The sequence below is a fragment of the Epargyreus clarus genome, unplaced genomic scaffold (genome assembly GCF_041222505.1).
Source record: "Epargyreus clarus isolate Ecla_fem2 unplaced genomic scaffold, WU_Ecla_fem_2.2 ptg000005l, whole genome shotgun sequence".
Lineage (NCBI taxonomy): Eukaryota > Metazoa > Arthropoda > Insecta > Lepidoptera > Hesperiidae > Epargyreus > Epargyreus clarus.
In genome coordinates this window covers 14,509,260-14,521,295 of record NW_027332213.1, presented here as the reverse complement: position 1 = coordinate 14,521,295, position 12,036 = coordinate 14,509,260, and the positions used below count along the sequence as shown (strand labels likewise).

The 12,036-nt window shown below is 37.1% G+C and overlaps 1 protein-coding gene across 2 annotated transcripts in view; it reads left to right on the top strand.

The window, feature by feature from the left end:
• LOC140742387 (uncharacterized) overlaps positions 1-12,036 on the top strand; it is a 98,982-nt gene that overhangs the window by 20,616 nt on the left and 66,330 nt on the right. The window contains exon 1 of one of the 2 annotated variants that reach the window (XM_073073315.1): positions 4,262-4,592. The exons of the other annotated variant lie outside the window; for it this stretch is intronic. The gene's annotated coding sequence lies outside the window, so the exon portion shown is untranslated. Of the gene's footprint in view, positions 1-4,261; positions 4,593-12,036 lie in introns of those variants that run through there. 2 annotated transcript variants of the gene reach the window in all.

The window sequence follows — 12,036 nt, the reverse complement described above, 5'->3', positions numbered from 1 at the left end:
TAAAAATATTTTTATTGTAAAAAAAGCGTGGGGTGCATGGTGTCAATAGTCATAAATATTTTATTGATAGATATTGAGTAGAAGGATTACCATTTTGATAATATCTTTAAAAGCACCCCACGCTTTTTTTACAATGAAAAATATTTTTATCTTATTTACACTATTCTTAATTCAAATTTTAAAAAATTATTTTCTATTTTTTAGTTGGATTTTCTATAAAAAGTGTATTTTTTTAGTTTTTTTAAACTATTATTTATTTTTCATTTTTTGGTCGAATTTTTTATAAAAGCGTATGTTTTAGTTTTTTTTAACTATTATTTATTTTTCATTTTTTAGTGATTATTTTAGCGATTATTTTAACGATTATTACGTAGCGTATTATCAAGTTTATCTTTCGAATCAGCATCAGCACCTTTGCTTAGCAGTGCAAAAATGAATATTGGGTCATTGTTTAACACAACTGTATGAAGTGGTGTTTTACATTGGTGTTTATTTTTATTGTTAACGTGAAAATCCCAGAGGAGTTGTTGAATGACATCCGAATTGCCAATGCTAACTGCTTTCTTTCATAATTTATACCATATCCCAGGTCCTCTATCTTGGATAAAAGTAATCACGGAAAAAGGATGATAGAGCATCTTTTAAAAACAGGCGCTGATGGCAATACTCAAGAGAAAAACGGTCAACTGCTTTACATCTAGCCATTTCAAAAGGACGTCGTCCAATCATCGATTTAATATTACAGCATGATGATGTTAATATCAAAAATAATTCTAGAATTTCTTCTCTTTGTGTTGCTGACTTGCTGCTGCCTGCAGAGATTTTAAAACTGTTAGTAGTTTAATTAATTTTACAGCTCGAGTTAATAATATAAGTTGTGACTATGACGATGAGCTGAAATCATATATGCCTTTACATTTGGCAGCAAGAAATGGGAACAATGAAATAGTGGAAATCTTGTTAAAGGAAGGTGCAGATGTTGAAGTGCTGAATGAATAAGGATGATGAGACACCGCTTCATGATGCTATTAACAACGGACGCGTCGAAGTTGAGGTCAGGTCAGGTCAGGTCAGATCAGGTCAGGTCAGGTCAGGTCAGGTCAGGTTAGGTTAGGTTAGGTGATCGGCGCGCCTGGTAGATTCCTTTATTGGTCTTAACGCAGACCTTCCGGGTCTCAGGAAAACAAAAATCGCTGATCCTGATTATCCTAGTAAGGATAACGAGTCAGAATGTTTAAAATATTGAATTGTCATCGGTCCTTAATAAGTATGCCAATTTTCGAGTTAATCCGACGTTTTGAAGAGGGTTAAAATCATGTTCAAAGATTCCGTTACATACTAACATACCAACATACATACGTCTGAAGCTAATAAAAGCGTATTAAAAACATGATATATGATTCTCAAAGCGTCGTAAGTGTAAATAGTATTATTTGTTTGAGATTTTAACAAAATTTCCAAATGTATCTACTATTAATAGATTTTTTAAGTCTAAATACTATCAAGTTTATATTTAATTAATGGCAACAGGGCCGCAATGATAGCCGCTTTGAAACATCATCTATATTTTGAACCGGCAGCTCTAGTATTAGCAGCCTACCTTCTCCGTTTATACCAACCGCGTAGCTCCTCAAAATATCAACACAGTGACCGGTTGGCAAAAATGCGGAGTGAGACAGCAGTACGTTGACCCGGACGGTCCCTGGAGGCCGGCCGGTATCCGAGCAACGCGATCGATACGAAGGTGTGCCGGTGCAGCACCTTTGTGGCTTCCTATCACGTCGGTAGACATATCTTTCTTTATGATGTCGGTAGCAAAAGAACTTTAAGTCCATCTGATGGTATGAGGCTACTACCGCCTAAGGACATCTGTCATCAGCCCCAGTTAAGGTACCCCTGAGGGCTAAGTCTATCTTAAGTCGTCCTAAATCCATAACAGCGCGCTGCTGGCGCTGCTATTATTAGGTAGAAATCAGCGTGGCGGTAGTTCCTCCGGAGTCGAACTGCAAAGGGTTCTGCCAACATCAATATAGATTTGTGAATGTGACAGCCGAGTTTGCGTACTGGAGGTTTCGCCTATTTAGGTTGTGGGTTCTTAAAATTTTGCAAATTGACATGAATTCCACTTCGTAATAAGTGGCCATTGCCACCCTTTCACATCTGAAATCGACTCCAAATTGAATCAGTAACCAACGCACTTTAAACATACACTTGGAAGAGTAAACTCCAAGTGTGAGTACTTTATCATACCCTCATAAACAGAATAAACAAAAACATAATTATATCGCTATGGTCATTGGTGGTATTGCCTCCTTCGAACCATGAAAGGACTAAATTCGCAACATACAACCGATAACACTGACACAATATAACCGAAGGTGGTAGAACGACTCCGGCGGCACCACCGCCACACCTATTTCTACCTAATAACAGCAGTGTTAGGCGCTGCTGTGTTCCGGTTTGAAGGGTGTGGTAAGGGAGACAGACTTTTCCAAGGTGTTCCAGCTTAGTCCTCAGGGGTAGCGGCGCATCTGTGGCCGACCTCAGGTAGGAATATCTAATCCTATCTGGGGTTGATTACAGATGTTTATGGGCGGCAGTAGCCACTTACCATCAGGTGGACTGCATGCTCGTCTGCTACTCTCATATTATAAAAACAAAATTCAAATTGCGAATTTAGCACGCGCAGAACATTTGGGCAGGTTTGCCAAAATGTTATGTACCAGGTCACCATAGCTTCCGTAGAGCAAAATATTGTTGTGTACGTTCATTTGTATGCCCCGGTAAGCTTCCTCCGCGTTACGCGCGCAGCATACCTGCGGTTGACGGTGCCGTTACGAACAGTAGCCGGCTCGTGTTTCGTGGTTCAGTTGAGCTTGTTGGTAGCGAGATGTGCTGCTTCTGTAGCCTTTTTTGTATTGCTAAGTACTATGCGGTTAATCGGATGGTAAGTGGCTACTACTGCCCGTGGACTATTTTCAACTCCAGATAGGATCAGCCCTCCGGTAGTACGTCAGGGTCCTTCTTGAGAACGACCACATCGAGTTACTAACTAACTGAGGGCAAAGTTTGAATGCCTCGTAAAATTGTGTCTCCCTTATTACATCCTTATAAACCAAAACACAGCAGCGCTAATAATAAGAATTTTAAAATGTCCCTTGGTAGACATATTGGACTTTAACGATCTTTGAAAAACTCATGAAACCTGATGAAGAAAAATCATCAATTACTAAAACTTTAAGTAGTTGTAATTAATTTATTTTTAATATGTTCACCAAAAATAAACTTGCATCCCTCGGATTTAACACAGATATGTGTACGTACATGCCACGTATCACGGCTACTATTTCTATAATCTCTATTTAAACCATGCCCTAATATTCTGGATGCTTATAAATTGAAGGGCACAGTCTTCCCGCCTGATAAACAAGTGGCGGCTAATCTCACTGCATTGGCTTTATCGATTCGTGCGTGCGCCCGCCCCCGCGTCTCCGTGCCATGGGCAATGCAGGTACTGGATTCACCTCCAGACTAATAAAAACAGACACCATAATCACTAACCTTCATATTTACTGACTTCATGAGAAAAAAAATTCTATTTATGTGTGCTACAGTTTCAGCTGCAAATGTTTAAGTAATTCATTGGCTTAAAATCAAATTTAATACATATTCAAATTTGAAGTTTTACTTTAATTTTGTTAATGTATCTTTTAATGTTTTTATTCAATGCTCAGGTGATTTATAATACTCCTTCAATATGTCTGACGCCACATCACGGAATATTTAATAATGTGTGCATAATTCATACTGCAATTATGAAATGAACCCCACCTCGTAGTTCATTTAAAAAAATGACAAAGGTACATTGTTAACTAATAAAGTATGTTTAATCAAAGCGCCCGGTAACAGACCGCTAGTACGCTACGTGGAACAGCGCCCTCTGTCGGCCTCACCCCCGTACTGCACCACGCCCGCGCCCCATCCCTCGCTCTCCCCGACAACTATAACCAACCGACTACCCACTTTACTACGACTCCGCACGGATCAGTTTAACTTACCGCGATCGCGTCATGAGACCTTGTGGCGCCGGGCATAAATCGATCGGTGAATCGTAGCATCTCAACTGAATACCAACCATATGTTCGAACAGCAAGGTGGCGTTTCGCTCGAGGGTTGCGCGCACATACGCAGCCTCCCCCAGGGCTGCGTTCGATCTTTCCAGTTGCCTCGTCGGCGCGGCCCGGACGCGTTCCCGGAAGAACGCCGTATTAAAAAAAAAGAAAGCCTTGCAAAACAAACAAATCCACTGTTTCCTTTCCCGTGTAAGGAAATTCGTTGGTATCGACCGAGCATATGATTTCGCGTTCTTAGCTTCAGTGGTTAATTACGTTGAGAGTTTCTTTTGTATTGTCTGGTGATATGAACGTTTCTGGTGCAAGTGACTGTGATATAAGTGTTAAGGAAGGATGATCCTGTGGCATTCGCGTTTTATTCGTCACTTTTCGTTTGCCTTTCGCGAAACCGAATCCGTTCCGTTCCAAGCTTAGTTCGCGGCTTAGTCCAAAAAGTTATTTTATCGGGAGCCTTTAAAGGTACCTGTTTGGATATTTTGATGTATTGGATTTCGTCGTTTGTACGCTTCTGTAGTTAGGTGAGCAATAATGCTTATGTCTTTGTGAGACGTCGAGCTTGACCTGCGATGATGAGTTTGAGTGCAGAGTGTGATGTAATTGAAGGAGGCCGTGGTAGTAGTGGTTTGAATAGATTTTCCGTAACACCGAGTTGCTTAGAAGAGAAATACACATTTTCGCAAGTAGGCACGACGACAAAATGGACACATATAGAATTAGGACACATGAGAATGATAGCAGTTAAATGTAATTTGATGGTATCAGATGTTCACTGCATTAAACCGTAAATAATCAAAGATGTGCTTATGAATCTACGCAATTAATCGCATGTCACTTTAGATCTATTGTATTCTAGCCGCTGATTGCTATCTATGTTATAATAAACTCTTCTATGCGATACTGTTTTAATGTGGATTTCTTAATATTTAAAAATATTTTGAAAAATATCTTACTTATTGTACAAGGATGTTTGATATTTTAATGAAATGCCATAACCAAATTTTGGTCTTATGATGCTACAATCTAGCAAATTGTTCTATTATCATTTGAAAAACCCTTCTTGAATGATTTTCTTATCGGAACATATAATTGGAATGTAATTGGAATATGGAATTAGGGTATGAATACATTATATTCATACCCCAATTGTAACATATTTAGGTACATATATATTTTTAAGTGATCGATTAGGGAATTCCTCAGCGTTTTGTTAATAAATTGGAGATTACCGAAGTGTTTCCAGAAATATGTTACGATTTTTAAAATGTCTTGTATTACATCTTCGTTAAAATTCATAACAGAAACATGAATCGTGTTTTTAAACAAAAGAGCTTCTCAGATGGATGGATGATCTTCTAACAATTATCGTTGTGAAAATGATGTATTTCGGGAGCACAATAATTAATCATGTTGCTTCTCACAATCAGATTCATCCCACCAAGAAATGAATGTGTATGCTTAACTAAACTGCAACAAATTGGACGTTGTTACAATCAATTGTCCTGGAGCAGTAAATTTGACTATGAATGTGACGTGACCCATTATCCTTATGAACAATGACGTCATGCCACTTGAAACTATCCGTCATGAAATATCGGTCATCGTTAAAGTGATGAATTGGAGCTTCCAGACAATCAAAGTGACACACATAGCTTTCAACGCAAGGAATATACGGTTACACGAGCTATGATGTAAGTGTTCTTTTAAAATAACTTGATTTTATCCTTTCGAAGTGGTCATTGTCAAATTGTTATACTTTCTCAAGCTTTTAAAATAGCAGAAGACATTTAAGCAGCAGAGATACTGTTAAGATATCAATATCAAACGACAGCTATCTTCGCTATTTTACTTTTTATCCTCATTTTAAAACATTGTTTGTAGAGCCCCAGTCACCGTTTCTTTCATTTTTCTCGTTTTTCGTTGCGCGTTGAGGATCACCAAAAGGAAATATAAAGTATTTCAGTATGTCATTTATTAATTTAGTAATGCCACGGGTTTAGTCCATATTAGATGCTATTGTAACTCTCGTATACATAATTTATTTTGCTTTTCTACAGTTCTATTATTAGGTGTGTATAAAAAGTAGTTTTTATTTTTTATCAAATCTGAGTAACAAATACTCTTGCAGCAGCAACCTGGACTGGTTGCTGATGCCCATGGCCATCTGTAAGCATCTTAATATAAACAGGTTCTACCTGAAGCCGATCACAGACGCGGTACAATTCCTGAGGACTGATCTGATCGCCTCATATGTAAGTCAACCGACATCAACACGTCCACCGAAATGCACAACTGTTTCACATTAAAAATGGATGTAGCGATGGTACTTAGTCGAAACATACTGGCTCTACCATCATTCAAAATCGTGTTAATGAAAAAATACTTTTATGTCATAGATATTGCTTGTAGGCTTGTGGATGTTAAGAAATCGTCGCAGTTTATGGATAATATGTAGGTAACAATAGTCCCTCCTACACATACATTACTGCATTTAAAGTATAAATTAGAAATCCACTCATGTTCGAGTACATGCGTTTGCCTGTGAAATTACTCATCTTCTGATCGTCTATACGTACGGCCAAGCACGGTGACTAAGCCTGAATCTTCTTCCTAAGAAAAAGCTACGTCCAACGATAGACTTCCAACCATTAGTGCACCAATAATTGTACTTTAGATATTATAAAATTAGCAAACATACATTCTACCTGATGGTAAGTTGCAACTGCCGCCCATAGACATGTAATTAACTCGATATAAGACTAATCCTACCAGCGGTCAACCACAGGTGTATTGCTTACTCCAGAGACGTAAAATGAATGACCAGAACACAGCTGTTTTAATAAGACACAAATGAGTGTGACAGAGGTGCCTCTGAAGTCGAACCATGAAGGGTTCTGAGTTAACTAACTGATGGTAATGATGTCGCAGTTGAACACGTAGCATTAACATCTTTTTAGGGTTCCGTACCCATAGGGTAAAAACGGAACCCTATTTTTTTGTTAACGAGGGGCAGAGGATACCGTAGCCCTATTCTGGTCCCAAAACGACAGGGACAAGCACTAACATCTACAAATGTTTTATGTTACGCAAACCCATCGCTGTACCACTGCTGGGCACGGATCTCTTCTCTCTTCTCTTCAAATGACTTAAACCTCGGACTCCCGATTGAAAAGCCGAATTTCATACCACAATTACTACGTTTTATTACGTAAAAAGTATTTATTTTGATATGACACCTTATCCATTATACGAAACAAAAGATATTCGTAATACTGTACAATGCAGTATTCTTCCATGTTACGTAAACCACAGCTATTCAGTTCTATAATAACTTGGACAGAATGAAAGAATCGTGCTTCGCTAGCGTGGAATGTATAAAAATAAAAATATTTTTAAGGTGAAATGTCAGTAGACATAACAGAATGTTTTCGATACGTTAAGTAAGAAAGGAATATTGTTGTGTCGTTTTAGGTGTAATTACCTTACTAATTGTTTCCGGCTCTTTTCGGTAGATGGCGTTATGAGTCTGACCTTTTAATTGTTTTCATTCTTCCTAGAAATTAAAAATATATGTTTTTAAGTAGGTCTAAATTATGGACTATTCTTCTTTGGTATAAAATAACAAATAAAATATTATGATTTCGATTTTTTTGGGATATGTCTTCGAAATAAAAAGTAAATATTAAGGCGAAATATAATATAAAACTGTAAAACGAAATGTAGATTGATAAACATGTTTTTGATACATTAAGTAAAAAAGGAATATTATTTTGTATCGTTTTAACGTATACGTAGCTTACAAGTTGCTTTCTGCGGTTTCCGATAGATGGCGCTATGAGTTAGATGTTTTTCAATTTACTTTGATTCTACGTAGAGTTTAAAATAATTAGTTTGATCTTTTTTAATTTACTTTGTAGGTATAGTTTAGAAATAATTATTTTAATATTTATTAACAGCAAGATGACAGACACGTTGTGGATTTCTTTAGAGCATTAAAATTAGAACGTTATGATTACGGTCCATAAATAGATAATTTAACAAAAATAATTGCTACAACTCCACCTATTTCATCTGATTCTGAAATTTCATCGGGAATAATCTTAGTAATAGTCGTGAAGCATAATTTTGTGAAAACATTTTCATATTTTATGGATTGAACCTTAACCAGTCAAACCGTTTAGAAATTACTCGTAGCTGATTAGAAACAGGTGCAACCTCGATTAAAGAACATAGTTCATCTTAAGTTAGTCACTGCCGCCTATGGACACCTGTTACCGAAGCTAAATAGGACCATAGTAGTCATAGGACCTTAGTACAAGTTATAAAAGTATCTGTTACGGTTCAAGAGATACAGCCCTGTGCCTGTGACAGACAGACGTGAGGCAGCAGAACCTTAGTAATAGGATCCTGTTTTCCCTTTAGGTTTTTATTCTAAGAGGAGAACCTAGTATTCGAATGAAATCTAGTTCCTAGATTGAAGAGCCGAATTTTAAACCACTGCATAGCTTACGGGTGTTAAGTGAAATGTATGCATATTTTGTTGAATACGACTGCTTGTATTTGAGGTGATTCGCAGTAAAAATAATAAGACTATTTTTTGTTGAACATGATCTACAATTTATATGTAACATTTGGCGATAGTACTTCTCGCTTACAAAAAAAATAATCAAAAAATATGTATATATTTTTGAATGTTGACCCCGCAGATCTGTTAGCTACAATACAGGTCTATGGTTGACCCTGATTATATTTGCATACCCCATGTATACATCGATGATTTTTTTTTACATCATATGTATAACGGTATACCTGAAACATTCACTAATTTAGTAATACGCTACTTTAATGTCGATTTTAATGGGACTAACAGTTACAACCGTTTTGGTAGTTTTGGTCGAAGGTTTCACAAAGTTTAATACCGAAGGGCACGTTAGTTCAAGGTGACCACGAGCTTCTCAAATCATGCGACATTCGACCGTGAAAACAACGTCTTTTGTGTAACTGGTATAAGGGCTGCAAGGCCAGGGTTTTGTAAGGTAATCGCGCGATCGCGTTTAATCACCCTTCGTTTTACGTTTTGTGTGTATATTGATCCCTAGTTGAGGGGAGAGAGCGTAGCGTGTGAGACATGGCAAAAAATGTATTTAGTTGTGATTTGTGTTATTCTTGTAAAAAAATCTTCGCCTTAAATAAAAAAAAAAAACTATTACAAATTATTCATATCGTTGACCTTTATCGAGTAAAACTCAAATCGAAATTTATCTTAAAAAGAAGTGACTTCCATTTCTTACCTTAAATAATATAGTTTATAGTGAAACATTAAAATAAGGAGGATCAGGAATAGTCCTAATCTGTTGCTTCTTAATTTCAACGATAACAAATCGCTTTGCTAACAATAAATCGAGTATCAGTTATTATTATGCGAATGTTCTTCATCAAACTATTGATGAAACTGTCAAACGCAGGAAATAGGTGGAACTACTAAGGGGGGTTAGGGGATAATACGTATATGTATGTATTGTAAATATCTTAAATATTTTGAATTATAATGAGAATATGAATTTTGAATTTAAAATAAGATTGTTTAACCTACCTATATATATTTGTAAGCCACTCAGTGATAGAATAAGCGATCGTCCAAAATTGTTTTGACATCCATTATATGTTACCTTATTCACAAATAAATGGATTTGATTTAATTTGATATAGCGCAGGCCTTTAATACTTTTAGTCATTATACGATTATCTGACTAACTGTGTTAGGATTCATTTTATTTTGTGTTGCCATGTTGAATCTAAAATAAGTATGCAATACCTCACCTCTCATTATTTTATCATTGATCCGATGAATCAGACTTTCTATTGAATCCGATGCGATGCGGTTCGAGGGGATCCGAAATTATCCTAGACCCTAATCTAGACCTTTTTGAATTGCCGACTATTCAGTACTAATTCGACCGATTAAACAGAATCATACACTGTTTAATAAAAACGGTCGTATATGAACGTATGAGTGTATCCAATTTTTGCCTACCAATAATCGAAATTTGACAATTTGTAGTATGCAGCGTTTTTCAAATGTCAAACTTTAGGAGGTTAAACATTAGATGGATAGATTATTAATAAAGGGCGATAGCTGTCATGGTTGTCAGACACGCACCTGTAATCTTATGCTTCATATCTACCGTTTCGCAAGCCATTTCCTTCCCGAGGCAGCCAAGCGATCATGCACTTCGTGTGTATTTTCCGCTTCAATGATTTGCGAGACCTCACCTCGTGCTATATCTACACTACTTCTTACACCACCGTATTGATTTACTGATTTACTTAGTTCTTTATTAAATCTAAAGTCGTTATTTTTTACTTTATTATTATCTCCTTCTGTACCTATTATATCTATGGCTATAGATACAAAGTTGTTCTCCAGTCATAACAACTCAACAAGTAAAGATTTTAATCAATAATTTATCCCGAGTCTCCACGGGAACCTTCAACAAAGAAACCAGATTGTCGGTGGTCATAGCAACGGTCGGTACTCGCCTCGGGTGGAAGAAATGGGGGTAGGGGTGTAAGGGAGGAGCGTGGGTGGAGATGATCGATGTTTATTGCGCATGCCCTCATATCTAGGGTACCTGGGTCGCTTGGATCTGGGATCGGCCATTAGCAATCAGCTTCCCTTACTGTCAATACGTGTTGAATGTTCTATTTGGTCATGATGTCTTTGTTCTCTAACAAGTGCCCGTGCTGTCATCCTCTAAGAAGACTGCAAGCGGTATCAGGTAAGAAGAAGAATGCCGGCAGTATTTCAGGTAAATATGTTACATATCATATTGATGTTAATATTTTTTATCGGATGACTTTATATCTTAATTCTTTTGGTTATAATTAGCCTAACAAATTTACAATAATAAAGTGTTACGAATGAAGATGCATATCTAAGAGATGAGAAGGTGTGAAAGGTTTGGCTCCTAGTAGAGTGGGATGTGGGGAAGAGGTGACATGTTATTTCGGGTGGTTGGGCGGTGGGGGTAATTTGATACTCATTCCACCGGGAAATAAAACGGAGGATGTATGTAGAGGGACGACATGGGGAATAACGTCGCTAACCTCCTTGGGACGTAGGAATGGGATGGGAGGTGGGGATTGTATTGGGTGGTGGGGAGTGAAATATGTATACCTATTATTAATTACTCCATCTACTCGTAGTTAGAAAAGTTATAAGTTACTTAGTTAAAGGTGATACTATGGGAGTAATCAAATATAAAAAAATAATTTTATACTATTGCGCCGTAAAAACTGAAGTACATATTCACTTATAACACCGTTAAGAAAAAGAAGAACGAATTTTAGATAGAAGTTGTAGAAACATGGAGGCAAAGAAGGAAAATGCCATGTATGATAGGTAAATTGGTACTCGTCCTCCCGGGAGAACAAGATGGGTATGGTAGTGGGGAGGTCACGAAGAGCGGGTACCACTCACCTACAGGGGGGAGGGTGGATTGTGGGTGGAGAGGGGGTAGCGGGTGGTGGCACAGGTATTTATAGCCATATTTCACTTCATGTTTATTGATTTTTAAGTGGGATGGCGAGATTTTATGGGTGTTCGTAATATTCGAACGGAAGAAAATGCAAAAAAATCTTTGACCAGATTTTATAGTCTGAATAACTATCCCTTTTGGTTTAACTAAGTGTAAGACTGACATTTATTTAGTTTTATATAATAACCGGTTTCGTTCTCAATTAATGCGATGTGCAAATTTTGCTATTTCGCCGTATTAAAAAAATATTTCTAGATTCATTTATCTGCGTCTGTGAAAAAATATATTAACTATTTTGCCGAGTTATATTAATGTGATCGATAACGAAGTCGTCTCTATTATTTTGTCTATAAACGCAGTATGGGGAG